We start from the raw sequence: 12,480 nt of genomic DNA, 5'->3' as shown, positions 1-12,480 counted from the left end.
CCCCCCACCCCCACTCACCCCCTACCAGCCCCCACCCTCAAAAAAAATTAAGTTTGTTTTTAAAAAATATTTCAATTTCAACAATTATTTTCTACTCTAGTAAAATAAAAGAAATTTTTCAAAAACATTTTTCATTCATAAATTAAACACTAAAAATTTTTTTTGGAAAATATTTTCTACTCACTAACCAAACATGAGAAAATAAGTCAAAAATCAATTTGTTTTCCAAGAAAACATTTTCCTTCATACGAAACACACCCTTAGTCACGGAGAAAGAGGAATTTCATTATGTATGCCCATAATAAGATAATTTTTGTTAAATTATTTTTGAGTGTAAATATAGTATCACTTAACATAATTGATACAAAAATCTCAATAATTTTAAAAGACTAAAATTGTTAGATAATGAAAATATATATATATAAGATGCTAATAGAAGTAAAATGAATTAAAAAATTAAATTTTAATTTATTCAAATTAAAAGGCTAAAAAGAATTTTTAAAAATGTTTTAATATCATAAAAATATTATATTTATTATTAAAATATAGTAAGATCATACAAAATGTGGGCACATTAAATATAGTATTTATAGTTGATAAGCATAGTTTTAGGAAGGAGGACAAATTTGAACTATTTCCAATAGGTTAAGTGTATTTTTTATCCAATAGGTAGAAGCAGGGGCGGAGCCAACCTTTTGTGAGGGGGGTCATCCGGCCCCCCTCGGCGGAAAACTTTACTATTTATACATAGTTAAAATTATTTTTTATGTATATATAATAGATGTCGAACCCCCTTCGATTAGTTCGTATGGTTAGTTCTTCAATTATTGAACCCCCTTATTAAAAATTCTGGCTCCTCCACTGGGTAGAAGAATAGTATTTTTGAACCATTTTTATACGTTAAGGGCATTTTTGAGTCAATAGATAGAAGGAGCGCATTTCTAAACCATTTATAATACAGTGAGGGCATTTTTTAACCTTTTCCCTTAAATATATCATAATATTTAAGACTTTGAAATTATTAAAGTTACAACTATTAAATCTTTATTTATTTGTAATAGATAGCGACTTCTAATAGTTAGTACTTTAGAATTGAACGAAGTTTTGCTTTTTAAATCTTTCCTTATTTCAACTATTTATAAGTCCTACAATTAAGACTTTCAAAATCAACATTTTACCCTACATAAACTTAAATTATAGCAAACAAAATAAATAAATAAAAGAATTAAAGATATTAAAAAAAGAGGTTCACATTTTTTTAAATAACTTTTTAACTTTCATATATGAAATTCTTATCTTTTAGTAGATATAATATTTACAAATGCCTTAAATCTTTGATTCGGACAGGAATGACTGTCTACTTTGGGCCCAGAAAGTAAACAAAATGAGCTCGGTTGCCTCTCTTCTACACTTCTTTTTCTCCATGAATGTTCTGCATGCGCTTCATGCGTCATTGGCGCTTTTCTCTCCTCTTATTCGTCATTGGATGATTTGGATCAATTTCATCGTTCTTTCCCAATTAAGATCGAAAAGGTTGTATCACATCGAGATGTGATCATTTTCCACCCTTAATAAAATAAGAAGTTTTTCATCTCCTGTTAAATTTTTGGGTCCTTCATCTGTCTGAATCGAAACCCGACTAAGCCATCGTTCTAACAATCTAAATTGCTATTTTAAAATTATTTTGTTCTTCTTGAACACACGAACACGTAAAAAAATATAAAGAAAGAAAAACAACTACGAGCTCTTTTTATATATTAAAATGTTAATATTGTGATATAAATATTTGAGCTTAATTATAATTTTGTCTGTTCTCGTAGACTAAAATAATACTTAAAAAAGCATTTGACAACTTACAAGACTATTTCTAAAAGGTAAAATAGTTTGATGGACCCTTGTACTTGTATACCTTTATACTTTGAAACCTTTTATTTAATCATTTACCAACTGAACCCTTAAACTCAATGAAACTCAACATTTTAAACCCCTTTGGCATTGTGTGAACTTCAAACGCACAATAAAAATTACATTGCATTACCCACATCAGATTTTATATGGCATGTCACTTATTATTTAATTTTATAAAATAAATTAGTATTTTCTTCTTTTTCACTCCATCTACATCTTCATATCACTTGACCAACACATGTAAAACCATTTTCTCCATGGATGCCAATGAATCACCATTAAAGTATTTCAATATATTATAATATTTATATACAACTTTATCCAACATACTTCAACTAATTTACATTCAACAATTACTTTTATCGTTTCAAAATTAACGGATCTTTGTCACTTTACCCTAGAAAATGGAAAAGAAAGACAAATCAAAAATAATAATAGATTTAAAGATGGAGCATTAAAATTGCTAACAATTTTAACAACAAAAAGAGTTCAAGATACTCATTAGACATATTTCTTCCGTTGATTTGGATATTGCACCAATTTTTTTGATTTTCCTTTGCTCATTTTGTTCTCATTTTTTGCGCGATCTCATTTCTAATTTGGGAAAGAGAAAATGAAAAAGAAAAAAGAGAAAAAGAACTGGAAAGGAGTGGAGGAAGTGAGAACGAAAGGAATGGGGGATTGGGTGGGGGAAGATTGGGGAGGGGGTGGGGAAGGTGAAAGAAATGGGAGGGGAAAGAAAGAGTGAAGTTTATAATTTTTATTTTTATTTTTATTTTGTTCTTTTTATTGTATTTTCCTTTTTTTTTAAAATTATTTTTAGTCTAAATTTTTATTTTCACGCTCCTTTTTTGCATGAGATCACGTATTTATGTCAACTCAACAATTAAGGTGCCACATAAGTTTGGTCAATGGTCAGAAGGGTTTAAGATGTTGTATGTTATTGAGTTGAAGGGTTCAATTGACAAAAAGGTAAGTAGAAAGGTTCAGAATACAAACGCATATAAGTAAAAGGGTCTATCAAACCATTTCGCCTTTCTAGAATAACGATACTTCTTTCTTTTTTGTTTTGTTGCATTAATTTGTCAAAGAAAAGCATAATATAAAATGGTTTTCAATTTTATTTTTTTTATTTTTACATAAAAAGTTTATTCGACCCAATAATTTTCAACATGAGAGACAACATTTTTAGAAACTTTAATAATGTAGAGCCGCCTCTATAAATTAGTTACTAGTTAAACACATTGCCTTACTTTTAAACTTTTTTTTAAGTTAAATTCTTATTATTATTATTATCAATAAATAAAAAGAAAACCTCAAAGGGACGAGTACAAGCAGAGGTGTTAGACTTTATTCTATGATCATCACGGATATATAATTAGTTTATAATACTCTATGATGATGTTACAAATGAAGATGCTTAAATAATGCGAGAATATAAAAAAAGATGAGTTATCCACCTCAAACTTCATTTGATATATGTATGAACTAAAAGAAGATAGTTTATCCGTCTAAAGTAATCTGAAGTATTATCTTGTCTTCTTCTGCAAATCTGTCCAAAAATAATTGATAGTTCATCACTTCTTCTTGAATTTGTTGGATTTTGATAAAGTTTGTTGACACTGTCATATGATTTTGTTTTATTAGTCGCATCGATAGATGTCTTGGAACAAATTCCTCACTCGGCTTACCATTTCAATTATATATGTTGTCTTCCATGCGTCTTCTTTTTGTATTTGGACAGTTTTTTACAACAATACAATATGCATTGTTTTACATTGTCATATTTATTCTTTTAGCAAGTGTTCCAGTTAGATACCAACTTTATACATCGTTATTTTAAATTTGTCAAAAGTTTCAAGTTGGATACCAGCATTGGCTAGATTTTTATTGGACTTTAGTATTAAAAACACCTCATAAACATAATACACCACAGTTGTATACATTGTTACAATTAACTAGTTTTGTTAAAATATGAATTACATACTGTTTTATATCAGCTCATTACAAACTGCATACAAATTGGATACAACATTAACTAATTTTAATTTGGATATCAATTTGAAACCAAATGAACACCAATTAAAATCACATGAAATAGTTTTATGTTGGCTTACATTGTATCTCACTGATTTCCAAGTTGAAAAATTAAGAGTGGCATTAAATTAGTATCCAATTTGTATATAATTGGTATTTTTAACTTGAAAATTTAAGACAAAAAACTAAAAACTAAAAGATGTATAAAGTTGGTATCCACCTTGTACAAATATTGTAAAATGATTATGAAAATATAAAATAGTGACCATTATATATTGTATCCACCTCAATTACATCTTGTTTTGGAACACCAACTGGATATCAAATAAATATCAATTGTAAATTACATTAACTAGTATCAGTGGAAATTCAGTTGCATACCAAATGGACACCAATTGCATACCGGCAATACTTAATAAACTACTCACTATATATTTGAAAAATAATGACTACATTGTCATGACAATTAAAACAAAACATAACTTTAAAACACAAAACAAAATAAAACATGATTTTGTCACAATTATAAATTATGATTTTTTTGGTGCAGGGTAATTTGAACATGTCTTCCTGTTGTGGCCCTCTCGACGACATGTATTGCATGTAACTTTGGACCTTTTGAATTTCACATCAGCAAAACCCTTCCAGCGTTCAAGTTGCGGTCTTCCTACAGTTCTTTTTGAACAAGGCAGCAACAACTTAAATTCAGACACAAAACTCGGTATACCACATACTCTCGCATGGTAGAGGTTCAATAGGGATCGCATATGCATCTTCAAAATTCTTCAAGCTATAAAAGGGAGAGCAATAATCTGTTTCATGTAGTCTTCTGTACCTAAGAACTGGCATTGCATGTTCGCAAGGTATCTCATCATTTTGTACATATTTGCATGTTCCATAAAAAATTCACTGTGTCGATATTACAGGATACAAAGTAAAAATACATATGTTATACCAATATACAAATTTCAGACAACTCTTATTCACACATTTCATACCTATTTCATGCCAAAAGTCATAAATTATTCGTACCTGGATCATGCCACTAGCATACCAACATAATTCCAACTTATAAATTTTCCTTGTCATTTCTTAAACAAACAATATACCAAATTCATTACATTTTTATTCACGAAATGCATTCTAATATAATGCCAAAAAAATCAATTCAAACCATAAATCATACCAAAAAAACATTATCAAATGCCAAAAACTGAAAAATGACTTGGACAAATAATGAACAAATTCACTATTCATACTAAAATATAACATTATACATTTAAAAAATATGTCATAATTAAAATTGTTATACACAAAAAAAAAATCTGAAATCAGTATACAAATTTAATACAATGTTATGCACAATTTTCATGCATAATTCATGTCAAAATTATATTTATTTCATGCCATAAGTCTTCACTTTTTCACAGCAGATCCATTTCAATATAATATCAAAATAATACCACTTTCAAATATTAATTTCCATTTTTAGATAATCAAAATACGAAATTCATTTCAATATAATGCCAAAATCGTACCAATATGGTATAACCAGTACACCAATTTCAAATAAATTTTATGTAATTTTCTTAACTAGAAACATAAAAAAATGAATGTTCATATCAAAATCTATACTAATTTCAAACAAATTTTATGTATTTTCAAAAAATAAAATTTTATAAAATTTTAAAAAACGCCATAATAAAAACTATTACACACAAACAAAATCTAGAGAGAAATTTTTACGTTTGGTTTGTATAATAATACAAATAAAAACTTGCAAAGAACACTAACCTGAAGGATCTCATCTACCATCATGCTTTATTAGTACTGATAGCAAACCGTCCATTACAAGAAAGTGAAGATTATTGAATAAAAACGAAGATGAAGTAGCTCAACCAGCAGCGGATATTGCTCATCATCAAATTTACAGGATGATGAAGCAGCAAAACAGAATTTCAGCAGTCTATCAACTAGTAGTATGAGCAACATATTTTTGTCCATTTGTTTAGTTTCTTGTTTCTATTTTACTCAAAAGACCAACTTCAATTTAGTGTGTTTATTCAATTTAGTTTCAATTTATGTGGCACTTTTCAAATTTTGAGAATTAAAAAAGTTAATTTTTGACGTCTTTTAATTATTTTGAATTGTCAATTAATGTAACTTATATTACTTTTCACGTAGTTTACAAATATATAAATTTCATTTCAAAAAAATTGAAAATTTCATGCGTAAATTTCTGATCAAACTTAAATTGTTTGACTCTCGAAAAATAAAAAGTGTCACGGACAGAAGAAGTATAGACTATAGGTTTTTTGGAAGTTGCTCGATGTTTCATCCAAAGAAAATTCCACTCAAATCACAATATGTAGGACATATCTTAGACACACAAATAAAATAATTAAAATTTTAAATTTAATTGATAAATAAAATATGACGGATTACAAATCACTTATTAATGAAAATTATTGAATAAAGCATATACATCGACTTATTTCATTGACCATCTTCTATGTCGATCGACTAAAGAATCTTACAAATCGATGGGATTGACTAGTAAAGCTTCAATCACAGATTTCACATTATTTTTTGGATCACTATATCCATCTTGATTGTTCTTGTAAACGACATCAATCAGACGTGTTAGGTTCACAACACGCATCAAGATTTCAGTTGGAATAGAATCAGTAGACTTAATGCACTCTTTGTTCAAATCCTTCCATGCATTTTCAGCTATTTCAGAAAGTTGTGCACTTGCTTCTTCCATAGATAAATTATTTTCTTGCATATAACATTCTATTCCTGTAACAAGTTGTCCTTTTTCTTTCTCAATCTATAAGAAAAAAAATTATATAATTCATCATGAGAATGTTATAAAAAATCACTACTAAAAATAATGAAAATTTTCATTAATGGGGTAGGTCCAAAAAATTAAGGAAAAATCGATTTTGTCGGTCAGTTTTTATTTTTATTTTTTTAGAAGTGTGTTTAATTTATAATATGTTGGCAAACACATATATGTAAAAATTGTACTCACAATACCTTATAAGTTGCTATATCATCAATAACTCTACCAATTATTGCAGAAGCCACAAGAATTTTTGGTTTATTCATTATCCAATCAAATGTTTTCTTTGATGTTGATTTCATGCCCAATAATGATGTTGGTGCAAGTAGATAATAAGTTCCAGTAACCAATGCATTGCCCAAATACTCTTTAAATGATGGAATTTTTCCTTCAAGAAACCATTCTGCTTCAATATAGTAACTCTTCACAATTTCTTTCATCTATTCAAAAAAAAATAAAAAATTATAACATTTATTAAAATATAGTTTAAAAATTCATCAAATCAAAAGAAAATAATATTTGTGTTTTTAATTAAGTGACATACTGCCTCTTTGACATAATGAACTCCATTGAATTTATCTTGTTCTAATTTGATTTTGATTTCATACTCGTTGAAGAGATCGAGAAGAGATGTATATATCGGTTTCATATAGTTTGGAAGTCGATCAACTTCACTTATATCCCACCTATAATCATACAAAAAAAAAAGGTTAATTGATTGTAGATATACACTCTCCATATATCAATTATCTGATATACTTTTTTTATTTGCCTTAATTTATGTGACATACCGGTCCACAGCTTCCGTGAATATAATTAGTTCATCAAGAGTTCCATAAGAGTCATATGTGTCATCAATTACTGAAATCATAGCTATGCATTTTGCAAGCATAACTCTAGCTTGAGAGTATTGTGGTTCAAAGTACACACCAACTGCCCAAAAAAAACATTCCACCATTCTGTCTCTCACATATGAAAGTTTTGATGCAAAATCCAAATCTTTCCACCACCTTCACAATAAACAAGAGTAATGTTTAGTTAACTTAATATATAATACGTCATCTGTTTCAATTTATTTGTCATGTTTTAGCTTGACATAGAGTTTATATACGAAAGTCAAAAAGACTTTTGAATCTTCTGATCTTAATATAATTAAAAATTATATCAAATATACCAAAATATACGTTCTTTAATCTTGTGATCTTAAACATATCACATGGATATTTGAAATTAAAGAGTTGTCAAAAACACGAAAGAGTTAAATAATTTTTTTAAAAAACAAACTAAAAAGAAAAGTAAGACAAACAAATTAAAACAACTTACTGTGTGAGTTCACTAAGCTCTTCCTTGTGTAGCACTTGTAACAAATTGTAATCTAATTTGGCAAGCCTTAGTAGCTTTTCATTTCTTGATTCACATTTTTCATATATTGAGATGTTAAAATGTGCCTCAGCTCTTGGGATTCCTCTATGAAGAGATTGCATAAGTGCATGTGTTACTTGTTTTTCAAGAGTAGAATCCATTAATGTATGTGTTATCCTCTCAAGATGGAATTTTGCAAAAATAAGTGCATCTTCTAATATGTCATCACCATGTTTTCTAACATGTGTTGCTTCATACAAACTTAACAAGCCCTTTGCATTTGTAACTAGAGTTTTCTTGAATTCTCCATTGTTGTCCTAGAATTGGTTGAAATAATCTAATTCACAAAGTATATATCGTTATGTCAGAGTTACTGTTAGATGTGTGAACAAAGTCTCATCCTTATATTGATAATTGGAAAGACAAAAAAGGCGTGATGATATTAAGAGTATCTTCAGGCTGACAAAATGTAAGACGTTCAGTATAGAAACATACCGGAAGAGATTGGATATCCATGTTGTCTAAACAATCGAAAATATAATGCAATCTTGTATAAATCATCTTCTTCATGAATGACATTTTGATCAAACATCTTGCTTAATTGATCTTCAATCTCCTTCTCAAAGTGATAATAAATACCAAGACGTTCAAGAGTGTCAATCAAATGAATTTTTTGTTCAATGTCATTGCTAGTAGTAGTAGTACTTATTATCATGTGTTTCACTTCTTCTTTCAAACCCTCAATCTCCTCTATAACTTTTTCGGATATCTATAAAGACAAATAAACAAGCATATACAGTCAAACCATAGTCTATAACAGTCGTCTATAATAACAATATTTAATCATTTATATTGTATGCAATCAAGAAATATCAAGACAACATATGTCATTATAAAGAGACTTGATTGTATACATATATTTACCTGATTATTCCGAGTAGAATTGCTAAAAATATTTCCCCATAGACTAGGAGAAAAATTTGCCTCTAGACGAAAAATTCCATTTTCATTGTTTACATTTCCAGCCAATGAAGTCATTGTTGCTATATTGTGATAATACTTTGTAAAATCTGAAAATTTATTCAATTTTTGGGTTTTTTGAGTGTGTTCTGTGCTTAGTCTTTTGCTATTGGTATCACTATTTATACAGAAAATTATAATAAATACAAATCCTTTTTAGAAATTGAAGAAATGTTAGGCAGCATGCCATTTGAAAATTCTATCTAGGAGTTCTATTTATTGTTGAATGTATTACTTTTCAAACTAAAATTTGTGAATCATCTTAGTTTTATTAATATCTGTCCAATTTATGTATACCAATATCTTTTGTATGTGTTAAAAATCTAGATTCCTTTTGGATTTTTAAATGGTAAATTCTTTAGGTGCTTTTAAATATTTGAGTTGTGGACATGTGATTATTGATCAAAACTCAAGTTTTATATTTTTTATTGTTTAAATATTTCTTTTAGGTCTAAATTAAATCTTTTAATTTTTATTTCATTTTTAGTAAGTTTTACTTTTAAAAATTGAAAAACTACATAAATAGAATCACATACATTTTAAAAATATATTTTGTTGTTACTTTTTGAATTGAAAAAAAAATTTAATTTTTTTTTTAAAAAAAAATAGATTTTAATAAATAAAATAATAATTTTAGCATTTTCAAAGTATATTTTATTTTAATTTAGCTATTAACTTTTCTTATATTTTTGTTATTGTCAAATAGTTAGCATATATATATTTAAAAGACCAAAATAAGTAAAAAGGGAGGAAAAGTCCTAATATTTATGTATTCCCCCAACCAAAACCAAACAAGGAAAAGTCACATGGTAGCAAACAAGTATCATGTGTTTATTGTACATGCTAATTACATTTTAAAAAAATTATATACTATAATCATATTTTACTCTTTCTAGCATCTTTTTTCTTTCGTTTAATCTCGCTTATCTTTCTCCCTCTCAGGACTCCCTCCTTTCGTCTCCCCCCCACCCCCACCCCTCCCTCCCTTTTTAGCCTTTGTTTATAATTTGTACTTTGCGTTGTGTATTCGTATAATTAATTATATATTTGTGTTGTCTCTCTTCCTTTCCCTCTCCCTCTCCCTTCTCCCTTTTTATTCTTATATATATTTATATTGTGTGTTTGTATCAATTGTATATTTTCTCTCAACATAGCCATTTTTTAATAATTTATTTTATATATTTACATTAATTGTATATTTTCTTTTTCTCTGTCTATCTGATGTTAGGTCAAATATATATATATATATATATATATATATATTTAGTTACTCCCTCCGTCCCATTTTATATGATGTACTTTGATTTGGCACAAACTTTAAGAAAAATGAAAAGACTCTACAATGTTCCGAAAATACCCTTGTTAATAAGTCTAATTTGTTAAATAAAAAAAAATACTATATCTGACTTTGAATAGAAAAGTTTATGACTTTTCTCTCTCTCATAAGTTAATGTCACATCAGTCATTAATATAAATCCAAAAGAGTCCAGTTCAAGAAGGGTAAAATAGGATAATGTCATTAAATATTTACCAAATAAGGAAATGTGTCATTCTTTTTGGGACTGACCAAAAAGGAAAGTGAGTCATATAAATTGGGACAGAGGGAGTATTAGTTATCTCATATTTAATTTTTTTATTTTCATTTTTAACATGGATTTTATGAATTATTCTTATGTTAGCATGTCATGTATAGGATTATACTATTTTGAATATGATTTTTTTTTTTTGAAACAGAATATGAAAAAAATTGAAACACAAATAAATTAAAAATAAAAAATTATGTAAAAAAACTAAGCAAACAGCTTAATACCTACCTCGTGGCATTTTTCCAAGACAGCTTAATACATAAATTATGATTGTGTTTTGCAAATATAACTGAATATTATAACTAGGATTCTGAAAATTATAATAAATTAATAAAGTAACTTAACATAAAAAGCGATTTTTGAATGATATTTATGCGTGTATTATTATTCTCTTCGTAATGATATAATGCAAATGTTATAATTCGCTTTAATTTTTAACTTGCTTAATACAAGGGGTGTAAAATAGGAAAAGAGATTAACAATGAAAATTTCAGATTATCAACAATATTTTACTTTTAAAATAGTCTTTAATAATTTAGTTTATTTAATCGTTCACTGTATGACATGATTTAATAATATTTGGAGTTAGCTTAATTTAATGTTGAGTGAGAGTGAATCATATTTATAAAATATTTGTGTTGTAAGTTTTAATTGTTATTGATGAAAGAACAAATTTAAGCACGAGTCCAAATATTGAGATCCTTTTGTAAATAAAATTATTCATGATCTAATAATTTTTATTGGAGTAGTTTGTATTAAAATGTATATATCCTCATGCTCATAATCATAAATTCTCATTCTATTTTCTCTTTTGCTTTATTCATAATCAACAATAATTTTGAATTCAATTTTCAAGATTTATCTCACCGTTATTTAAATAAGTTTGTAATTTATAGCTTCAAATGTATCACTACAAAAAAAGTGCTAAAAAACAACGGGCAGAAAAGCGACAGACGGCATCACTTCAAAAAGCGACGGTATTTGCCACATTGTCCGTAGTTTTTTAATAAAAAATAATTATTTTTAAAATTATCTTACAAAAAGCGACAGATGGCATCTCTTAGTCCGTCGCTTTTTTCGCAAATTTTTGCGCTAAATATATATATAATTAATAATTATTTATTTAATATATATAGAGACGCCGTCCGTTACTTTTTTTAAAAAATAATTATTTATAAATTAAACAATAACCACGCTGTCCGTCGTTTTTAATTTATTTTATTTTATTAATTAGTTTTTTTAAAAAGCGACGGACGGCATCTCTTAGTTCGTCGCTTTTTGGTCAAAACATCCAGTCAAACATTTTTAAAAAGCGACGGACAGTGTCTCTTAGTCCGTCGCTTTTTAGTCAAAATTTTGGTCAAATATTTTTTAAAAAGCGACGGACAAAGAGATGTTGTCCGTCGCTTTTTTAAAATTATGTTGAACCAAAAAGCGGGTTTTCCCCCCATTTTCCCATCTCTCTTTCTCTCTCTTCTCTCATCTCTCCCTTCTCTCTAAAATCAAATTGTTGCACCGCCGCCTTGCCTTGTCAGCACCGCCACCCGTCGTCCCCACTTCCTCTTTTTCTTAGCTTGTTAGGGTTTAATTTTAGTTTTTTTTCAATTCTAGTAATATTTGATTTGTTATAAATTAGTATATTGTTTTAGTTTGAGGAATTGTGTTATTCAATTGTTAATTTTTATATTTGATTATTGTTAGTTAGGGAGAGAATTGGGG

General features: G+C 27.7%; 1 pseudogene; it reads right to left on the bottom strand.

Annotated features, from left to right (window-relative positions):
* Positions 1-6,348: 6,348 nt before the first annotated feature.
* On the bottom strand, positions 6,349-9,248 carry LOC125855427 (vetispiradiene synthase 2-like; annotated as a pseudogene).
* Positions 9,249-12,480: the final 3,232 nt, after the last annotated feature.

This window comes from Solanum stenotomum, chromosome 2 (assembly GCF_019186545.1).
Source record: "Solanum stenotomum isolate F172 chromosome 2, ASM1918654v1, whole genome shotgun sequence".
Taxonomy (NCBI): Eukaryota; Viridiplantae; Streptophyta; class Magnoliopsida; order Solanales; family Solanaceae; genus Solanum; species Solanum stenotomum.
This window is presented reverse-complemented; position numbering and strand designations above follow the sequence as displayed.